The 25188-nt window shown below is 27.0% G+C and overlaps 1 protein-coding gene across 1 annotated transcript in view; it reads left to right on the forward strand.

Annotated features, from left to right (window-relative positions):
• LOC129963957 (beta-alanine transporter-like) overlaps nucleotides 1–25188 on the forward strand; it is a 315940-nt gene that overhangs the window by 48471 nt on the left and 242281 nt on the right. The window lies entirely within an intron of this gene.

Raw genomic sequence — 25188 nt, forward strand, 5'->3', positions numbered from 1 at the left:
ATAAATAAATTGAAATGAGAATGTTATTTGTGAAAAGCATCATTTCAGTAACATTTATTGTTATTATGATAGACTTGTATGTAAATGTGCTTTATCTAGGTTCGGAAAGCAATCGGTTTCTTAATTATTTTTTAAAAAATAGTACATACAAACGAAATATGTATTTCAAAACAGAGGAATAGAAATTTAAAATATCACGTGAAATAGCATTCCACATTTTTGTATTTAATAAAATTCTATAGCACGCCTAAATAAATTAAAGAAAATCTGATAATGCTGAAGAATTAAAAATAATCCCATTTAAAATTATGAATTAGTAACACTATTTTCTACCCTGATAATTTTTTCAATCTTATCATATTTCTTTCACATGAGAAAAACTTCATCAAAGATTTTTTTTTCCGGTCGCCGAGATTTACTTAAAATTATGGATGAATGAATCAATTCAATGATTTTCAAGATATATTTATGGATGTACAAAAGGGATAAATTTCACAAATAAAAAAAATTGCTTAAAAGAAGCTCTTTATAGAATTAAAACTACTTCTTATGGACATATTATTTTTTTTAAATACGAAACCAAAATATCTTAGATATTCAGTTTAAAACAAAGTAAATATAATCTGCTAGATTTCAGTGGCTTAAAGTAAAACTTAATAGAAATCAGTCATGAGTGAAATAAAAGAAATATAATGAACATTTTTGCTAAGAATCAAAATATTCTTGGAAGTATTCGAGTAGAAATTTCATATCTTCTTGGATATCCCACTCATATATTCAAATTTTTCTATGTTTTTATTCTAACAGCTTCACCATGTTTTTTTTAAATGCATTATCAGGTATTTTTTTATCTCATAAATTTTCCAAAGGAGTGATTTTATAAAGTATTTCAAAACAATATTTTAAGATGTTTGAATAAGCATAAAGTTTATTTTTTAATTAACTGTCTTTAATAAGTACAAAGTGTATTTTAATTAAATTTCTTTAATGAACAAGGAGTTTATATTTTTATTAAATTACTTTAATAGGCTCAAAATTTATTTTTTAAAGTTAAATCCACTTTATTAAAATTCTAAAACTGTTATAAGTAAAGTTAAAGGAAATTGTTTTGAAAAAAAGGGTTTATTACAAAATTAAATTATTTTAATCCAAATCATATGATAAAATTACATGTAACTTTAAATGTATATATTGTCATGAAAAAATCCATGTACGGTGAAAAGTCATAAACTCTTTTGTATACGAAAACATGAAACCCATATGACAAAACACATACGAAGCATACAAGAAAGAAGCACTTACTGAAATCAACAACACACAGGCATCAAATAATTATTAAAATATCTCCGCAGCACGAAATTCGCAGAAAGAGTTCGTGAACATCGACACTCCATAGAAAGAATTCATTGACGACTCGTTTCAGTTCAAGTCAACTAACTCTGTATCTCTGCATTTTCTTAAACTTCCATGCCATGGCAAAGAAGCTTCTAGAAGCATATCTTACTTTCGCTCTTAATCTACTTGTCATCAAATTTCATTCATTCATCAAACGAATTTTCGCTTTTGTCATCAAATCATCGAATGGTCGTCAAATTTGCAACCAAGATTAAATATCCATTAATATCTTAATCCTAGATATTATCTTTCTTCACTAAGGATCCGTTATAGCTATCTGCAAAATTTCATTACTTAACCTGAAATTATCGGAACAAGTATCAAATATTACAAATTCACAAGAATATCTTTAGAGGAATATTATAATTAAATTTTTGTCAATGTAAATAATTTTCAAATCTGCTTCATGCATGCAAACATTCTTAGATGTTTTGCAAGAAATGCTTTGGTGTAATTTTTACCACATTCAAGTAGTCAATTCAGAATTTTTACCACATCAGAATATTGAATAAAATTAATCAAGATTATGAAAACACCTTTTTTTTTATTCCGTTATTTTAAATTTTGCATGTTAAAAAAATTCTGACATAAGTTTAGAGCTGTTTTTATTCTTTTTGAAGAAATATATTAAATGTGACTGTTATATCGCTAGTAATACAATGACACTAATTTCTCCTATGCAGCAATTTGAATCATCATTAGTATTCCGATAATCTCTTCAATTTGGGATGTGATGTTGAATGGAATATCGCCTTATCTAAATTTATGAATCGTGTAGTTAATTCCTTTTCTAAAGTTCCGTAACTTCAGTATTAAATACAGTTGGTATTAATTTTCCATTATATTACTGTAGTGTCACTGTGAAACTTTTCCATTTAAAATCTTTGCAAGAATGGAAGATTGTATATAATTTCTTTAATTAAGCTTATTTTATAATCGAATCTAATACACAAAAATTTAGAAATCACTGAATGGCTGTAGCTGCATACTTAAAGAATCTATATCTATCTATCTATCTATCTATCTATCTATCTATCTATCTATCTATCTATCTATATATATATATATATATATATATATATATATATATATATATATCTATCTATATATATATATATATATATATATATATATATATATCTATCTATCTATATATATATATATATATATATATATATATATATATATATATATATATATATATATATATATATATATATATATATATATATATATATATATATATATATATATATATATATATATATATAAACAAAAGGATGTTTTTCTCTTACAATATTTTATCTAAAAAATATTTTTTTTTAAATTTCATGCAAGCAAAAAACTAGAATAATTATCAATAGTTTTTTTTTTCATTTTGAGAATTGATATAATTAGATAATTGATAATATTTTGAGAATTGATATAATTGATAAAATTAGTGCTAATATTCAATAGCACTAAGTTTTATATGCAGTTGAAAGGTTAGATGGCTTGCAATCCTGCATTCACAAATATTTTTTGTCCTTTTTGTATTATCACTTCCTTGTTATATTCAAGAAGAATCTGACAGCATTTTGCAATATCATGTTTGTGTTTTGCAAGTAACGATTATTTGAAGGAAGTTGTCAAAAATAGAATACAAAATTACTAAAATTCTATACATAAATATGAAATTTTAGTAAAACTAAAATTTAATTTATGCACAATTTATGTCCTTAACAAAAAATCATTTTTTCCATTAAAAAGGGAATTTTTTTCCACATGTGAAATTCTAAGTAAAATTAACCAGTCTCTAATTCGAGAAATAATTCTAATTTAATATTTAAAGTTTAAATGGAAAATTGAGTATTTAAGCTACAATATTATTAATCGAAATGTTGCATGTGATTCCTTAAGTAAAAGTGTGCAAGACCTTTGCTTTGTGAACAACGACAAGAAGAAAAAAATCTCGGACAGACGAAATGGGAAAAAACACAACTTTTTCGATTTCTCTCTAGACTTAGCAGCAAGAAAACGTTGTTATGCGTTTTTGATGGACAGCGGAGGATATTATATGTTTTTCTACATATATCTATATCAGAAAAAGCATATGGCAGGAAGAAAAACTCTCCCATCCTTTCGGCTAGATTTCTAAATTTATGGAGTGCAGGTATGGGAGTTTCCACGTGAGGGGAAATAAATGGTGAAAATAAGTGACTCAACCCAAAATAGTCTCTGAACTGGACTTGCGGCACCAGAAAAAGAACCAAGGATGTCGATAACTTCTTCAGGAAGTGGATTTCTTTTAATGCCTGACAGTTTCCGTATCTGATTGTGTCTGATGGTTTATTACATTCAGTTTTTTTCCTTCATATTACGTTTACTATATAAAATCGATACTTTTGGTTCAAGAGCTTCCTATAATATTACCGGTTTCAATCATGAGCATGTAAGTAATATAAAAAATACAGTATGTCATGCTGCGCATTTAAAATATAACAATTTATAGCAAACAATAGCATATTGTTTTCGTTTATAAACTAAATAATATACTATATGAATGGGTATATTTTTCTTCAGTTTATTAGATTCTAATCTTAATATAAAAAATGATTTTGGACAATTTTTAAAAAAAAATATCTTTGAAGAAGTTTTGCAAAAATTTATATAATCAAAAGCATATTTGGCTTACAACCTGTAACAAATAAATTAAAAATTACTACAAGAATGAATAATGGTATCACCCGTTATCCTCGTCCTCTTTTATATACTTTTTAATACTTGTACAGGTACTTGTTTTTAATACTGACCGCTTCTACCATCACAAGTACTTATTCTAAGTTTTTCTATTCTTTTTAATATGAAAATTAATAATAAGGTCAATAAATAAATATTATTATAAATTATAACTATAAATTTTTGTCTCTATGGTTAAGCAAATATACTAGAAATGAATGAATTAAAGATTAAATAAATGAAATCAAACTGTACAGGCTTTTCTATTCATTATCTTGAGCGACCCCAAAGAAAGTAACTTCAGGTCAATAAATCCAAGCCAGCAGAAGGACAGAATCATATAACTCACTTGAGTCGGTCCCCTCTTTTAACAAAATAAATACATTCCTAAAATATGCATACTCTAATGAGTTGGTGCTTTAAATGACCCTTGAAATTATTATAATTTAATTTCATTCTTAGATTCAATTTCCACACCATAATCTCATCCATCTTAAACAGAACATATCCTTCAGTCAACAAAATTTTATCCTGCACTTCAAACTTGAATGTCAAGCCAAAAATGACTTCATTCTTATTAAAATAACCAGTGATTCTGTTACTGTAATATCATGTATATACTCTGATAAAATAATTTTTCATTTTTATCATTATTTTGCTGGATAACAATGGTTTCTTTTTCCGTTGAATGACAATATAGTTTCAAAAATCTATATTTCTAGGTGAAAATAAAAAATGATTTGAAAAACAATAATAAAAATATAATTCAAGTATTTTAATTATTATTTTGAGCGGTCATCATATAAACACGATAGAAAGAAATAACATCGTTCCGTTTTTAATGTATTGAGGCTGTACACTAAGTTCCAGTAATTTTAAGATTTCATGGAATAATTATTTGTGTACCATCATGATGGAGACATTTGTAGCGTCATGACAGAATCTAGAATTTTTTATTAGACCATCAATTCAAGCATTGAATTTTCAGTTACAATCTAATTTGCTAGATGTAGAGCAAAGCATTTGTTTTATTCAATTATTAATGGGCAAACAAAAAATTAGCCCATTTTTTATAACTAACTATTAATGCCTTTTTTTTTATCTGCAATCATGCTGACAATCTCATAAAGTGCCATCTCGTTAATTTTTGTGGTACTTGCATAGTTACCATAGGAAGATAACCTACTAGTACATCAAAATGTTGTGAGATGGCGCTATATGAGACTATCCGAATACTTAAAGTTCCGACTCACATCCAGTAGAAACAATGTAATTATTGTATTAGCTAATTACCTTACAGTTTAAGTAGCATTAGCGAATTTGGACATCAAATCAATGTTAAGTATGTTTTTCTTTGGATGGACCATGAAATTCATGTGATTTATTTATAATGGTATTTGTTGCCAAAACTGTGCAATTTAAAATGCCAAGGAAACATTTGAGAAAATCATTTAATTGTAATTTACGCTACGAAGGCACATTTTAAGAAAAATATCCAAATATTTTCTCTCAAAAATCAAAATTTTAGAAATAAAAAAGAGCCGAGAGAATTTTGATCTACCAGGTACATTACATTATCGTATATAATATGAAGAGAAATTTTTCTTTGCAAGATTAACGACAATAATTCATAACCAATTACTAAGAGTTATATAAAAATATTGTCTGTCTTACTTTTAATTGAACTTCAAAGGAGAAATTAGAATCGCTTGTTCAAACTACTTTTCAAATTTGCATAAAATTCTGATCTTGTTAACTAGGTACTTAACGCTTTTAAATCGCACATTAAATGCATTTTATATATTTTGGTTTTCCAATCTATCGACTGCAGATATCTCTCTCTCTCTCTCTCTCTCTCTCTCTCTCTCTCTCTATATATATATATATATATATATATATATATATATATATATATATATATATATATATATATATATATATATATATATATATATATATATATATATATATATATATATATATATATATATATATATATATATTCTTTATTAATATGGTGTAGAGCCGCCTTTAGCATGAAATACAGCTTGGATTCGCCTAGGAATCGATTCATACGAGTGTTGAATAGTGTTTAGAGGAGTATTGTACCATTATTCCAGGAGATATAGTGAAAGTTTTGGGAGAGATGCCGGTGGAGGATATCGATTCAGCATTGAACACTCAAAAATAGACCATAAAGGTTCAATTATACTGAGGTTGGGTGACTGTGTGGGCCAAGGCAGGTGTTTAACATCGTCCTCATGTTTATAAAATTATGATAGAACAGTTCTCGCTGCATGGATAGGTGCATTATCATCCTGGAAAATTCCATTTCTTTCAGGAAACAAAGTTTGCCTCATAGGATGGACCTCGTCAGCTAAAATTTCTGTATACATTTCCCCATTGATCCTTCCTTTCCGTTAAGAGTTGCGATTTGTCCAGTAGAATATCACGACGTGGCTGCCCATATCAAGATAAATCCACCTACATGCTTAACAGTTGTAAGAAGATAATCATGGTCATACGCTTGTGCAGGTATCCTCCAAACTTGTAGGGAAACTCCAGCGTCCTGTTGTAGGGAAAAGTGTGAAACACGATTCGTCAGACCATATTACTTTCTTCCAATTATCACTTTTGTGAGTGTGACAACATTTACCATTAACATCTGTGACAAGTGGCTTGATAATTGCTGTTCTGCCATAAATTCTCGGTTTATTGAAGGTCCTTCTAACAGTATAATCACTGACACTGGAGAATCTATATGGGTATTGGGCTCTGCGGTCACTTTGCAGAAGAAGCAAATTAGACATTACAATTCGCTCCAATACCCTTCGGTCTCTTTCACTGAGATTCTCTTTCCACCCACTATTTTGCTTTGCCGAACTTGTCTTTCCGCACTGTGTGTATACTGTCATGATTTTAGACACCGTACCCGTAAAAACGTCTGAGAGTTGGGACGTTCCGATCACACTTGCACCAGTTAGACTGGCTCCTATAATTTGGCCTCTTTGAAAATCTGAGAAGTCCCACATTTTAAGCTTTTGAAAAAATCTAAGAATTGCAGAATTTCAATAAAGCTAACGCATACTACCAGAATATATATATTGATATTTATAAAAAAATTGGTGGCCATTATTATATTTCAATGCTTACAAAGCGTATTCAAAAATGTCACTTTTATTCACAGGTGTTTCCATTAGTTTGATAACCATTTGCGTATATATACATATTTATATAGTACCATAAATTTAAAAACTGAAGTATATTTACTGGTAATTATTAAAATAATTTATTTTATGTAATAGTCGCTGTCTGAGGCATCCTAACTATATTATTGATAAAGGAGTCAAACTGTACTTTAAATATTATCTACATTTCATTAAAAGTTGATAAAATCCCTTATTTAACTAAATTAAGAACATAAACTCTATTTCATTTATATAATCATTTAATCCTTCAAAGCACTTTGTTATCCTCGATTTTCTGAAGCTAATCGCCAGTGTAAATTCATCTACAATTTTCCACTACGATGACATTATTTTGTATAACACTCGTATCAGCTTATACGACTAATCACTGCACAACATTATTAGCATATCACAAACTTTTATCTTTCCCTCCTTTAATTTAACACGTCCTTTTTTGATAAATGAATAAAAAATCGTCCTTAATAAATAAAGTGTGCTCTTCTGAGGCGGGTGATCCCTTTCTGCTTGTCAACCTGACGGTTTTGAAAAGGAAGCAGTTTCATCAACCGGATGCTTACCAAGATGACTATGTAATCTGCTGTATCTCTGGTGGGACGGGAAGCAGGAAGTGCTTTCCCGGAGGCAATTCCATGGATCCCTTATCTTGGAAAATTTTATCGTACCCAGAGAAAACTGATTCAAAGTTATTAATGTCGTTTCTATTCAGAGCGACGTCGGAATATTTGACCTCTCAGATCCATTCTTTTCAGAATGTATTACATTAACCTCGGAAAAGAGGATGCTCTGGAATTAAAGGAATAGTTTTACATATGAATGAAATTTAATTATATGGGATATGAGGAAGTTAAGCTTAAGGCTTTATAAGCGTATGATACGTTTACTTTATGAAATGTTGTCTGTTTATAACCCTATATGAATGCCGTATTTTAAAATATGTTTAGTATATATTAATGAAATAAACGTTCATGCAGGAGTTAATTTCTTCAAATGACTATCCAACTTGTTTCAATAAAATGTCGATTAGAGCTTAAACTTGGTAAATAGTATAATATTTTTTTAAAAAATCATGGAATTGTTTTTTATTGTTTAAATTAAGATTTGATAGTTGAAACTTAGCTTTAAAATTTCACAGCGGATATTGAGATTTATTCGCGTAATTTCAGCGAATAACACAACAGAAGCTAAGCACTATGAAAATTCACACCACATTGACATATGGTTGTCCAATCATTTATTTAATATTTTTATGCGCTTAAGATCTTTATTCAAATGACTAACTAGTCGATTTCAAACAGTAATAAAAAAGGTAAAGAATCCTACATTCAGCTTACCGGGCAGTCTATTTATTTTCTTTTTCTTTTTCTGTAGCCTTTACTTTTTAGCTGTCAACTATTTCTCATTTTTCTAAGTGAAGGCATTTCATTCTTCAGTTATTGGTAATCCATTAATATTTATTCAGTTTGTTTTCAAGTTGTTGTTATTGTTATTGATGGCACTTGCTATAGACAAACCCGCTGACGAAGTCATCGATTTAAGCCGAGTTTGTGCAGTAATTTCTGAGGGTGAAGGCCCCTGAGCACCAGAAATCTTACTTCTAGCTCATATAAAGATACCATTCAAACACTCGTTTGCACAGTCCCTTTTCACACACCTCACAGATAGAACACAGAGTAAAGAACAACCATGCCCGAACCAGGATTCCCAGATCATGTGCTAGATATGCTACCGCTAGGCCAGGACGCCGGCGTTTGTTTTTATATATTGGACTTTATACAAAATTAAATGTTTAAGTTATTTAAAATATGTTTAATTGAAAATCAATGATATGATCTCGAATATTCTTGTTGATCAATTAAAATGTTTGATATCATTCATAGGATATCCTCATTGAATCATTTGATTCATTGATGTAATGAAAAGAGGTTTTAAATAGAGCTTGCACCCTTTTAGATGATATTAAATGCCTCTTGGATATCAATAGTATCCTGCACTTAGAAGAGAAATTGGAAATTGCTGCAAGAAGATAATGGTTTGTAGCAATTGTTCCCTGAAACGCAATCTTCTAAAAGTTATAATAGCCTTCAACTTCAAAAACTGTAGTTTAACTCTATGAACACTAAGATGTTTCAAATAGCAGTTCAATGAAACTACAGCAGAGGCTCAACATGCCTGGATATCATAGCGAAATGTGCACCTTTTCATGAAGTTGATGGATTGAATATCCAAAGTGGCTGCTTTGTTGGTTAGATAGGTGTGGGGAAGAGGGAAGTTGTATGAGAATTCTCAAAAGATGTCAAAAATTCCAATTGCATAATAGCTGTTGTTTAAGAGGGTTCTCTTTTGAATGTCAATTCCTTAAGAACACGAGGTATCATAGTGGCCTTTGAGGGGAGGAAGTAGGAAATTTTCTTTTCTTTGAAATAAAAACTTGTGTGGTCGTGTATTCTGAGATACCTTTAGCGAATGATTTTATTATTCTGTGTTTATGAAATATTTAAGCGAATAATCGGTTCGGATTGTTTCACTTGCATAGGATAATCCACGACAAAGATCTCTAAATACATGATAGAATTTTCTATTTTCCAGCGTTTCGGAATACTTTCACCGCAATTTCAAGGAATGAATGTCATAGTAATGTTCTACTATCCAACAAAAATTCCATCCAAAAATTCAATAATAAATAATTATGAAAATGTTTGAAATATGATCTGATTATTATAAGGAATTAAATATTTCTTCGGAAAGTTGGGTAAAAGAGAAATACTGTGGAATTTATCCTGATGGAAATCATGAGACAGATAGGAGTTCCGTTAAGGTGACCATATGCCTGATCAAACCTTTTATTGAATAGAATACCTTTCCTACAGGCGTAACTTGTTGACATCCAAAAGAGACGTAATTGGACACGATGATGAAATGCTAGTAAAGAGTAAACAAATAATTTTTCCTGGCATTTATGGAGTATGAATTGATTAGTTGACCTTATTATATAGGATTTATAAATTTTTCAATAATCAGAATTTGCAGCTAATATTTGAAATATGTCCTTATAGTAAGCATAAATATTTCCATTAATAAGTTAAAGAGTGTCTCCTACAAGATATTACTTTATAGGAAAAGAACATTAAATGATAGATTAAAGAATGCAGATACGACAGATTAAAGAATGTCGCAATATAACGTTTTCTTATAATTGTGGAATTTATAATACTCATGCGTCAGTTTATTCTTTTTTGTATTATATCTGTGAATCCGTATAATCTAATTATTTCCATGGTATTTAGCTTTTTTTCAGCTGTACTTGATGTTTGTCATTTTATTCAGTTCAAAAGATTATTTCTTTTAAAATGGAAATTTTTTGTAAACATTCTAGTTTGAATAATGCAAATATTAATTAATTTCATTTATCTTAACATTTTTTATTCTCTAAAGATTGGACTGATATACACTTACGTATTCTTCAAAACAATGCGCTATTTTAATGTTATCATAACTTAATAATCAATTAAATATTAATTTAATTAAATTATATTGCACCACCTATTATTAATTATGAGAAAAAATCGATGCCAAGACAGATTACTAAAAAATAATTAAAATAAAAGTGAATTTCTGATACTTAATATGATAATTAAAGTGTGGTTTTAAAGATTTTTTAATTGAATTTACTATATAAACTACAAAAATCATTGTTTAAATCAAAAATAACTGTCACGCTTATAAATATAAGAAAGTGGCTCATTTCTTTGCATAATAAATTCCTCTAACCCTTTAATATTTTTCTCCATTCATATTTAATACTGTAATTATCAAGATGAGTTTACCCTAAATTAATACTAGAGCGCTCTTATGTATTTAAATAGCCATATAATATTGTTTATCATATTTTAAAGTCTTCATTATAAAGAATTTAACACAATTATTGGTAAAACTAGATAATTGCGTCAATTAAAAAATAAAGTATTCATAAATTAAAACTGATAATGTTGTATCGATAGATCAATGCCCTGATGGAAGAAATTTTAGACTTTATTCAAGCATGCATTTCTCGAAAATGCACATGAATATGCTTTCTATTCTCATTTACGAAAGATCACCTAACTTCCGACCTTACACTGCTTTCATTTCCAAGTCTATGATAGCTAATGGAGATCTTATTGCCCAGACATCCATTTGAATAACAGATGGGGTATCATCAAATGCTTTAAATACTCTCTTTATGCCTATTTAACGCTCTCCGGGGTCAATTTGCAATTTAAAGCAGCGTTAATCGATATTGATGGGTGAAGACGTATCAAACTTAGGGGCAAGCTATCCTGATCATAAGCTTACATCCATAAAAATTATAAGCAGTATCGGTAATTAGCTTAGTTGCACTGATGAAAGAGGTAGAAAATGGCGGAAGCCGTTATTTAGAATTAATTAAGTATCTTAAATGATTGCAATGGAGAATAATTTAAGTATCCGTTGGCTGTAAATTAGATTTTCCAGAAGATAAAAGGATTTGTTTAATGTCATTTGAGAAAAATTTACTTCGTAATGAAAAAAAAAGAAATCAAAAATCCATTTATCTAGTACTATTTCTGTTTAAACAGGATAAGGGAAGCAAATAATTGTTTTCTCTTTTTATTATCATTCAATTAATGCATGACTGGTTTTGCTAAAGGGCAGTGATTTGCACCGAAATTAAATTCTTCTTTTTTTGTTTAAATCAATTAATTAGAATAACAGAATTCATGGATGCAGTAATTAAAACATATTAACTGCTTGTTTATAAGTAAATTAATTACTTTGAATAACTAGCATAAAACTTACACAAAGTGATTTTGCTTGATCACTTTCAGGCAAAACTTTCCTTGTCAAATATGGGTTTTAATTTAGTTTTCTAATTCATTCTGTTTTGTTATTTGACAATAGAATATAAGATCTCAAAGCATCATCACGAATTACTAGATAATATTAATGGAGAATTTCGGACTTTTAAGTGAAACTGATATTATAATGATCTTTTTTTCCTTTTCTTCTGATTATTATGCAACGTTTAGAAGATTATGTCTTATGCATTATATTATTATACAACAATTTATGTTGACAAAATGGTACAATCACCATGAATGTAAGAGTTGCAGTCAAAACACTTCAAAATTTGTATATCTTTGTTTACATAAAAGCTGTGTAAACTCTTTTACTTCTGCTTACCAAAATCCCAAAAAAGCAAATAAATGAATATTTTATGTATAAATATTATTCTTGATACTTTTTATATTACAAAAAAACATTAAGAAATAATAAGAAATACGAAAAAAAGAACAAGAAATAAATAGAATATATAAAAAACAAAGAAACGAAAACTATAGAACTTTTATCGCATTCAACAAATAAAAATGATACGTTATGAAAAGTAATTTGTTCAAATCTTTTCAAAAGTTTAATTAAATATGAACTCTATTTCCAATAATAATGTAGGGAAATTTATGCCTGTGCATATATGATTTCTGTTTCCTGATTTTTAAAAATATATTTGCATGAAATTGATATCTTGCAAGCATTAATTATAAGCTGTAAAATAGCCATTCTTTTATATTCTTCAATTATTTTGAAGTTATTTTGTTGTTTTGTAAGATCATTCTATCATTCCTCTCATATCATAAGATAATCCTATCATCATTTAGATTATTTTAAGAAATAGCTGAAATTTGCTTAAGCGTTCATTTAGGTCAGCATATAAGGAATAATTCTCGGAATAGAGATAAAAAGGCCATTAAAGGCCATTAGATAAACATTGGCAGATTTTTTAAAGTTTTAGTTTTAGTTATTAGGACAATGCATTTATGAAACATCACGATGTGTGCCGATACGGTAGTTTCGAGAGACGAGTACAAGCTCAGGTGTCATCCTAGTCCTTTAAACTCTTCAGAGTTAGGAAGTCCGTTTTAAATTAGCACTTTAGTGAGTTAGGATTTCAAAGGGTATCTTAAAATAATTGCACTGAAATAAATTAACCCCACAATCCTTGTCAGATACTGAGATACGTGTTCAATCCCCCTTACCATTCAGAGAATTCAATTACATACAAATGATTTTTGACTAAAAATATTGTTTTCTAAAATGCAACAAACGAATTGTAAAATCATAATGACTGTTAAATAATGATGGTTAATAATTAATGCACAACAAATTAGTCTTAGCGTTTATGTTGACAAGTATAGATCTAGAAGCGGATTACAAGATAGCCTTCATTATTGTTTTACGCTATATTACTAATTCTTAAAATATTGCAAATTTAATATAAGAGTCTATATACAAATTCTGTATATATAAACAGGTTGTCTATTCTAATCTTGGCTGAATATTTAATTTCTAGTTAATTAGTTATGTTGAGACATGCAAATATATTCAAATGGAAAAAATATTAAATTGGCTTAAAGAATTTCGAGTGCATTTGATTCCATATTAAAAATTACGACTACCATTTTTTTACAGTCATAGTTTTTTTAAATAATATTGAGTAAAATATTTTTTAGACATCAAACTTGAAAACAAACTAGCCAACTTATAGAGAGGATGCAATCTCCGCCAAAAACTGAGAGAATTAGAACACTTTTAATATCGGTATTTTTGACATTTTAGGCCATTTTAGTGGTTGAATCTAGTAACATCTTAATGAATTCACTGGGGCTTTTTAGGGAAGGAAATTTTCTAGCTCAAAATAAAGAAATTCACAAATTCATAACTCTGCATATTTTGATCTCAGAAGAGCGAACATATGTTTTATAAAATGTTAATGTGTCAAAAATATTTTACTTAATATGATTTATAGTATATTTAAAGCTGTTATATAGAAATGTATAAAAAGTTTTTTATAGATATTTTTTTTTAATTAGAAATTTTACTATTATAAAGTAAGCAGAAATATCTGTAACATATATAAGCATAAATAAATTAAATGTAAATTAATGTTAACTATTGGTCCTAGCGAAGATTATTAATGATATTAAAATTTAAACCTTTAATAAAATAATGAAAACTGATTCTGAGATAGTCTTCAAAATTCTATTCTGATGAAACATAAAAACACATTAATATCTCAAATAATTTTACTTGTGAGAACATTATCACACTTTTATTTCTGTGGATACGAAAGGATATTTCTACTAAATCATGAGTAATAAATTGCTTAACTACTCTTTTAATTAAGAACTGCAGGAGCAACAAGAAAAAAAAGTTAATTCCCCATCCAAGATATCGGAAAATTCTGGAATTAAAATATTGTAATAGCTTTTCTTTATTTTCTATTTTTAATGTATTTTATGTCTGGACATTCTTATTATATGCACTAAGATCTCAATATTTATTATATATATATAAATCTTAGTTAATTTTCAAATTTTTATCTTAATTTATCCTATATTAACTTCATTCCAGAATGATCTCTTATTTCCTTATCCTATTCCCACTTTTTATTTAATTTATTTTAACAAACCCTCTGGAAAACTGATAATTGCAGCATTTTCTAACGCACCGAGTTATTGGATAAAAATATTTAATTAATATACAATATTTTAAAGTTACCTACCTAATGGAATCGTGTCCGAAAGTAAAATCACTGAAGAGAAAAATTTGGTATCTTATGCATTTGTATCGCGATGTAAATAGACATCAGTTTATCATTACTTCTTGTTACATAAAATGCCTCCCGATATAAAATAAATGGAAGTTAAAATTTCAACTTATGTATATATATATATATATATATATATATATATATATATATATATATATATATATATATATATATATATATATATATATATATATATATTAAAATTATTTATTCAACATAAAACATAATCCCTTAAATTATCTAAAATATTTTTTATTTGAAGCAAATACAAACCTCTAAATAAGCTAAAATAAGTAAGGGAATAAGAGAATAAGTAAGGGAATTCGATACATTTTGTTTTAACTATAAGTAATATAACGGTGACCTAGGCTTTGTCCTTATTATGCACCATAATTTAAATTTGTGAGAACTGTCTCCACTATGTCTTGAGCAAATTTAATTCATGATGTTATGAGAGGAATCTAGACGTTGTCCAAAAGTCTGAAACAAAGACTTCCGAAAGCAATACTGTGTACAAGTAATTAAACATTGTTTGACTAACAAACTTCATTAAGTGAATCCAAATCAACACATTCTTAATCCAACTCTCAGAAGTAACGATTTTAGACATGGGAAGTCCCTTCTAATTAATTCATTAATCGTTGCTTTACAAATGAAGTCTGTTTAATTTCACGGCGACTTAGTTGAGTAAATTAAATGCTCTCGTTCCTTGCATCCTGGTTATTCCTCGCGGATATCCTATAGATCTTAAATACGAGCCGCTCTACCATAACGTGACTTTGATAAATGATGCCGATGCCTTTTTAAACGTCGTTGTGGTGTAAAAGCTAAAGTATGGGCTTTGAAATATTCATTCTGTATCTAGGAAGAACCATCTATGCGAGGGAATAATATATCAATTGATAACAAGCATCTTCATATCAAATTCAAGGGACGTTTTGCCGAGAATTATTATCGATAGGACTACATGAAAATTATATTAAGGAAATAAATAATTAAAATTAATTATCATGCATGGATTTTCAATAAAGTTATTATCTATTTTTCTAAGAACATAAATATATCAATTTATATTAGAATTTAAACATGAGTTTTAGCCATAATATATTCGGTAAAAATAGAAATGAGATCATCATCTGGAACTGGTGTTTATTTTTACAATTTCAATGATTTTTTAGAGTTCTGAAATTAAAAATGTATCAGAAATTATTTTAAATACTGCAAAATCCCTCTTTTTTTGTAATCCCTCCTTTAATTGTATATATAAATTTTTTTGGTACATTTATTGTAAATTTTCTTCTCTAGAACATTCTGAAATTTCTATTTTTGTATCTGATATAGCATGATATTTAAATTTCAGAAATAATCTCAATTTTTTAATAATAAATGCAGTGGATTTTACGGCAATAATTGCTATATTCATTTATGTTTTCTCTTTTCTGTTATGCAGTCAATTAGCAAAATGATTACAACTTCACGACATTTCAAATATGTTTACTTATAGTCAACTTATAGTTTACTTTCTATTTTTTAACAAATATTTGGAGGTGCTATAAAGCATGTCTTAAAAGATTCATTTGCCATTTGTTGCGATCAAGATAGATATATTTGACTATTTCATCAAAGAATACTTCTATTCATTCACTGTTTTTCATACAATTGTAAAAGCACTTTTTCTCTTCAAATAATACCCTTAATTTGCCGTTAATAAACCTGCAATAGAGAAATTAATTAATAATTAAACTCTATTTAATAAATGAATATAAAAATATTATTCTAAATTATAATATTTTAATACAGGATATTATGCAATTCCATTTTTTATTCCATTTATCGATTAAAATGTCCACAAAATCGTAAATTTTATTAAAATTTAATGCATTTAATATAATCAAACACAATTACAAGATGCTTTCCAATAATTTTTTGTTATTCTTAAAGAAAATGAGTAGGTTTCAGATGTTTGTTCTGTTATTATTATGCATCCTCTATCTTGAATAAAAAAAATTATTACAATTGTTAAATTAAATTGGAGTAGCTAATAAGCAATGAAGAAAGATCATCAACCTTGACATTATATTGATAATGTTTTTATATGAACATAAATGTTAAAATGTTAGACATTCAGTATTTAAATTAGAAAAAAATTAAAAATATACCTTTTGGAATGAATCATCATAAAAATCCATTAGAAAAAGTTGTCCGAGATTTTTTATTTAAAAAAAATTAGGTTAAAAAATTAATCAGAATAAAAAAATATCTAATTAGTTTTACATATAATGCAGATTAAAAAAATATCTACATCATTTACAAATAATATTATTAATTCTTTTTTATGCAAATTGTATTATAGTCTTATACATGTATTCAGACTCCCGCGGTTAGTTAATGTAATACATGGAAATGTCCGACTGATATTTGTTTAAAGATTTATGCATGGATATCAAAAATAATAATCATGCATTTGCATTCATTTAGAAAGCTTTACTCTTCATTAAATTACTTTTTTTTTATCGAAGCCTTCCCGAAAGAAATAATTTTTGAAAGAAAAAAAATTCTTAATAGATAAAAAAAAATACTTTATGAATATGTAGATAGTTTTAAATTTTCAATTACCAAAGAAAACTCTCTTGGAATATTTAAGCATTTTCTATGAGACTGATATTAGTTTAAATCGTATAATTTTCAACTTAAAATAAGTTAAGATCCCAAAGAATAAAAATATATTTCTCTAAAAGTGTATAGTTAGAGTACGATTTATTTTATTTTGGGATAGTAACTAAAATAAATTACTAAATCTAATGACTAAGGTCTAACATAAATTACTAAGGCTAACGACTAAGGTCTAAAATAAATTACTACAACTAAGGTCTAAATAATAAAGCAAATGTATGCAATAAAACTTTTTTTTTTTTTTACATGAAGGGTGTTTTTTTTTTTTTTGCTCTAAGTATGGCTTGGATTTTATCGAATTAATGTTTAAAGTAAAAAAAAAATACTGTTACGTAAATTTATGTGCTCAGAACTACCTTCACTAAGACTTCTTATAACTCTTTCTCCCAAACAAGCAACAACAAACTTTTGATTCCAAGCATATTCTTCAACTAGTTCACTTGGGCCGCTTCAAACTTGACGTTCGGCGTCCCAGCTCTCACAACTATAAAAAATATGTCTCGTAATATTACTTCAATGTTCTTATGCCCTCATAGAGTATGACGGGGAAAAAATATACGAAGTCAAAAGAAAGAAAATAAGGAGAAAAAAAAACTGGGGACCTCCTTTACGGCTGTAATTTATGAGGCAAGGTTTCGTAGCTTCTTTTATTCGCACACAGATCGTAAAATGCAAGAAACATTTTATGTAGCTTTCCTGCCTTTTTCCTCCTAACCTCCCCCGAGATACGAGGTTTGGATTATAGGATGAGTTCTTACTGCCGAACAGATCTTTCAATGCAAACTGTAATGAAGAAACTGAATACGAATTACTAGGTTTAACTTCATTCCTGAATGCGGGTTTTTGAGGAATCGGGGCATATCGTTGGGAAAAGAAAAATTTCGTTCTGAAGCGACAGCCCCACTAAGCTATAGAAATCTTTGGCATCTGTTTTATGGTCGAGAGATTTATTTCTTAGAATGCGGATAGACTTCTTTCTAAGCTCTTTTTTCAATTGATGCATTAATTGTATCAGCAAGACTGAAATGTTTTCTTAGTAATTCTGAAAATACAGCACTGATTCCAGTGTTTATGTTATATGTCAGCCTATTTATTTTATTAGAAAAACTGTGTTTCCATATCATTATAGTATGTACGTTTATTTTTCAATGTTATATGCATATTTTATTTTTCATTGAATGTCGTAGAAAGGATTTGAGTACAGGTTGTAGTTATTTTTTCTCGAGGAAAATCTAAAGGTTCTTTCTGATTTATTTTGAATCCATCGGGCTTTTTTACTTGTTTTTTTTTAAATTTATTTTTCTTTAAATAATTATTCAAAGCAAAGCTATTTAATCTTTCAAATTCCGGAGATAAAGTTATGATTAGTGAATATTATCACGGTAAATTTTACTTTCAAATTTTTCAGTATTTCTACAACAAAGATAGTTTAGTAAGTCGCCTTGTCTAAATATATTTCCACTTAAATTTACTAAGAAAACTGTTTTTATTTTAATTCTTTTACATATTTAAATAATCAATTCCCGATTTTCAAAATCTTTTTTTATATTTTTGGTATTTATTCCTCGAACGACGAACTGAACTGGATAAGATAAAGAAGCTTTAAATTTAATAGATGATTATTTACTTTTATTTAATTTTCTTTATACAATATTTTAATCTCCTAAATAATTTCAACAAAATTTTCAACAAATTTCCAACAAACAAATTTTTTAATCTCCTAATAATAATCAACAAACTAATTTTAATAAAAATTTGTGTTATCCGCTTGATGTCATATTTCTCTGCTTTTGCCTATATTCCATGAATGAATATCATTAACTATAATCATGCGAATATATAATCTAACATTTATTTATAATTTACATTTTCAAACCAATTAAAAATTACTTTATTAGATATTATGAATTGATTTAAAGAAAATAATATATTTTATTTATTTATCTTTTATTAAAATTTAAAAAAAAGCTTTAATACGTTCTTTTATCATTAAAATAATTTTCTATGCTACTAAATAAATCGCTCTATATCACACTTTTCTGCAATAACTAGTTTCATAAATGTTTTAAAATTTCAGTTGTGTGGTAGGTGTTTCTCTTTCATATCCTAGAAAAATTTTGAAACTTTTACCAGTTTCTTTGTTGTTTTTCGAATAAAAAATATAACATGCATAAATTATTCTACAATTATTACTTTGAAATTCACTGTTCATTTCAAGTGTATGTAAGGAAACTTAAAAGAATAACTATTTGAGACTTCACACATTTTTCATCTCTAACGGAAAAAAAACTGTTTTATTGTTTGGAAATATACTACCATATAACTTCATGCGTTAGAACTAGGTATTAGCACAATTGAAACATAGTAGCAAAACTAATTCACTATCGAAGCCAAAAACGAAATGATGTTGGCAGTCATGACATAATGACATAAAATGTAAATGAAGTTCAGATTTATAATACATTTCTTGCATTCTCTAGTCATTTTTACAATTCTTTAAGAAATGTATTTTTCAATCATGTATAGAGAATATATTCAAAAACTATTTTTCTTTTTGTTTAAGAATATTCATTGACGTTTCTTTGAATTGCAAACAATCCGCAGGAAACAATTAAAAGCGAATTATTAGAAAAAGTATATCATTCAAGTATAACCTAAAAATCGCAATTATGGCGCAAAAAAATGGAACTAAAATCTAGTAACTAATTGACGTCACATTTTTATTGATCTTCATCCCATGAATTAATCGACAAGTAACAAAATCAAGTCAAACAAATACGTATTTTTCAAGTCATAGTCATATTATATTTTCCTTTACTAGAATTCAATCATGTTCCCTGATATATGTGTTGAATGTTGATAATGTAGGAAGTGTGTACATTTTGAGTAATATTTTGAAATTAATCAAGGGCAAAAAAAGGCTACAGATTTTTTAACGTAGAATAGTTAAAGTTATAAAAAAGTTAGAATTTAAAATTTAATGTAAAAAAATCTTTTATTTTTAGGCAAACATTTAAACGTGTTAATTGATATCATGAACTTAGAGGTCAAAAATAACCGTTTTGAATTTAATTTATGTAATAATAGTTAATTAACAAAAGAATGTATTTACAATCAGTAGAAGAAATAGTATAGACAATCATTAGTTTCGAGAAAATGATATATATATTTTTTACTTATTTTTAACTTTATATAAATCATATATATATATATATATATATATATATATATTCGTTTGACTCGATTTTGTTACTTGTCGATTAATTCATTGGATGAAGATCAATAAAAATGTGACGTCAATTAGTTACTAGATTTTAGTTCCATTTTTTTTGCGCCATAATTGCGAGTTCTTAGGTTATACTTGAATGATATACTTTTTCTAATAATATATATGTGTATATAATATATATATATATATATATATATATATATATATATATATATATATATATATATATATATAGTGTAAATGGTTCTTAGATGATGCGAGTAAGTTCCGAGAAAAAATTATTTCATGTTAATGATTAAATCCTGATTCATATTATTATTTTTATGTATTATAATGTCATCTTTTAGTAACTGTTTTATCCACTAAATGATAGATTATAATACGATCTAGCATTTTTCCAATTTCATTTAGAAATGTGCCCATTAATTTTATTCTCTGTCTCAACTAAGGAAATTTCGACAAGTAATTATTTCATGTTAATGATTAAAATTTTAATTCATGTTACTATTTTATGCGTTATTCATTTTTTAGTAAATATTTTATTCACTAAATGCTAATTGATAATAAGATACGAGAGACACATATTAAATTATTATTCCAGTTTCATTTCGAAATACGCCCAGTTATTTAACTCTCTGTAAAAATTAAAATAATTTCTTTGCTTTATGTGATAACATGTATATAAAATAGATAAAAAAAATAGCTATCTATTTATTGATAGATTAAACATCTCACTTTAAAATCAATTTCTAATCATTCAAAATTGATGTTTTTTATTCTAGCAATCCGAACATGCACGTAATGTAAAACTTTCAAAATACGATTTATAATGCAGCCTCGAACCATACTTTAATACTCAGAAAGTCTAACAAATTCAGCGCGTTTGAGTGAAGTAAACCGGATATTTCAAAATGATTAAATGCATGACTAATGAATACCGATCAAATAAATAACTGCACATAATATTCGTGATAAATGATCCAAAGTAATGGTTATGGGTCCTATCGAATTCCCCAGCAGTGATGAATGGTCTGGAATAATGCTAATAGTTTGAAGCGGAAAACTTGAGTATACTTCTTAATATTAAATTTTAAGATATATTAATATTTTTATATAACTTTAAATATAGTCAAATATTTTCGATAACATTTTTTTTTTTTCATTTTTGTACATCTTATATTTTTTTATATTTTAGATCATAGAATAAAAAAAAGCGTTTTTTTAATTAAAAATTATCTTATTTTATATTATGAATATTTTATATGGTTTCGAATTTATCTTAACTAAACCTACATTTTGTGATTTAAATTATTATTATGATTTTTATTATATAAGTTCTTTTTATATTTATCGTTTGGAAAGCAAATAACTTAAATTGAATTAGAACTTTTCCTCGAACTATTTTTTTTATTTCGTAAGAAAGGAAAAATTTAATTAATAATTAATAATTGAATAACGTGCCTTGATGTTTGTTTGAGAAATAGAGTTTGATAAAATAAAATTAATAACATGTTTTGTGAAACAAAATGAATAATTAAATGAATAATTAATTAAGGAATTCAAACAGATATATGAGATGTTTAAATTCGTATTGAATGTAGATAGTATTATTTTTTATTTGCGTTTAAATAAAAGTGAGATTTATTTTATGTACCCCAATTTTTCCATCTAATTCGTCGTTTTAAAAGTGCATGAAGAAAGCTGACTTTTGTTACTAATTGTTATTTTTATTAACTGTACAAGCAAATTCTTTCGATCAATCACATATTAAGTACCTTCAACTGCACTTTTAATTTCTCAGTAAAGATATCGCATTTACACACAATGTAGTCTTTCTTTAAATTTCTCTCAATTTTTTAAAATTTGTAAAATAATTTCTGAGATCGAAATTATTAACTTTATTTCCACTGAGATAGAAACATATTCACATTTAAGATAGAAAAATTTGATGCATCAATTTATTTGCAAGGATTTATTTAAAATACGATTTCTTTGTCTTAAAACTTTTAAGTTACTTTTTAATAGTAATATATTATCTGTGATGTTTAAAATAGTGGGTAATTCTCAAACCTTGCAGCACGAAGTTCGATATGAAGTTGGGGTGAAAACAAAACTAATAAATAAATTTATATAAAAATTTTTTTACCTAATTTTAAAAAAAAATAAGAAACATCATAAAGAAATACATTTTGTCTTTCTAAATCAAGTAATTCCTATATGCAACAAAAATATCTTTAAATATATATATATGTATAATTTTTTTTTTAATTTTTGATTTTATATTTTATTTCGAAACCTTATTTTATCAAAAAAATTTCAAAGATAAGGCTCATATATGGAATTATTTAATAAAATTGTCACTGAAATAGAGCGTTGAGAATAAGTTCAAAATATTAGAAAACAAATTTCTGAATAAATAAATAAAAATTTAATAAACGGTAAACAATTTTATTGTATTTTATGTTTATTTGAATCGGTGAAAAGAATACTTTATTAATAATCATTTTGAAATTTCCGTTAATTCACGCGAACCTATTTACATTTACTTTCTTTTTATATATTTTATTATTTATTTCTTTATAAACTTTTCATTAAATTGATTTTGTATAAAGATTGATTTTATATGTATTAAAATATAGGCTACCAATCTTTAGAGGAATTCAGTATTTAAATTTTGTTTGGATTCAATTTTTTTTATTCTTTTAATGATTTTATCAAATATTTTACTTTATTGCTGTTATTCTTATTTTTTTTACTCAATCTGTTATTATTATTATTTTGTTTTTCAATGAAATTTAAGCCTATTGAAAAATTTAAACCACGCAATTGAATTGTTAATTATACATAATAAATAACCATTTCAACAGAACTATGAATTAAAACTAAATAAACAAAACAAAAATATGCACATATCTTCCACCATCTTATTTGGTCAACATTGACCTTCGCCCACTTTCTGTTCGAGAACTCATAGAACAAACCGAATCCGTTCTGCACATCTATAGGGTTGTAAGTGACATCTCGAAATCCTTGAAACGAGCATCCAAGAACATCCCGCCGAGCTATAATGAAGCTTAACACCCCCTTAATCGGTCCGCTGCACTCGCAAGGATATCGTCCCAGTCATCAGTGCTCCCGTCAACACAATCTTCCTCTTAATTACCTTTAACCCGAGTCCGGGAATAGAATTATCCGGCTTTTCTCTTTCCAGTATCTTTGACCCCCACGGATCCTAATTACGGGGGCACTTAAGGACTGCGCTGGGAGTCATCACAGGACAAGTTTAGTAGACGATCGCAGTAATAGGCTAAATGGAAGATCCTTTCACACATGGCAAAATCATTGGCGGACAATTACGCCATGCTGAATAGAAAGCTTACAGATGGAGGATATTGAATTGGGGAGGGTATATGGAGCCAGAAAATGCCTTGTTCATGCTCAATCATTGGAAGTGTGGATAAATATTAGTCTGGATCTGAATGAGTTCCCAAAAGAAAAAAAAAAGATGATTTCGTGAAACATAATTTAATATTTTAAAAGTGTATTAATCCTTTATTTATTTACAGAATTATTTTACCATCAATTTTTCAAATTTATTTTTGAACCATTAGTCAAGTGTTGACACAGAATAAACTCTGAAAGAAGAAAAACTTTTTTAATTAATCAAAATAATTTAATTAAATTAAATTAATAATAAACGATTTTTAATGCTATTTCTTAGATGATATCTGTTACTTTCTATTACAAAAACGTTCTTCGTGTTTTTTCAAATACTGTTAGAAAAAATAGTCATATTGTAAAAACATCATCTGGATTTAAATGGTACTTTAAAGTACCATCTGTAAATAAAGGGTTGAAATAGCATTCGAATTTTAGCACTTTTCCATGTACTGTCATTTAAAACGCAGAATTCAATAAAATGCCAGATTTTGCTTAAATTTTAAAAGTAAGAACACAAAATATTTATGGATGTATCACAAAATATTTCCTTTCAACATCTTATTTATCCAATGCAAAAATGAATAAAAGGTTTGAAAACAATATTTTTATGGCGATAGAATTATGATTTAAGTAGCCGATCGATGGCGTCTATATAAATAACTTGGACACAAAAGAAGCATTCTAAATCTTTCAATATAGCAATAATCGGAAATAGAGGAGTCTTTGGGGATGGACAATGAATATATGTTTCTTTTATGTGCATGTGGCTTTGTTTTATATTTTAATGTACAATATGTAAAATTGATAAATAAAATACAATACAATACAGTTGATAAATACATACAATAAACATATCATAAAGGGGCTCAGATTTATTAAATAATAAATTGCAAATAATC

The sequence above is a fragment of the Argiope bruennichi genome, chromosome 3, assembly GCF_947563725.1.
Source record: "Argiope bruennichi chromosome 3, qqArgBrue1.1, whole genome shotgun sequence".
NCBI classification, from domain to species: Eukaryota; Metazoa; Arthropoda; class Arachnida; order Araneae; family Araneidae; genus Argiope; species Argiope bruennichi.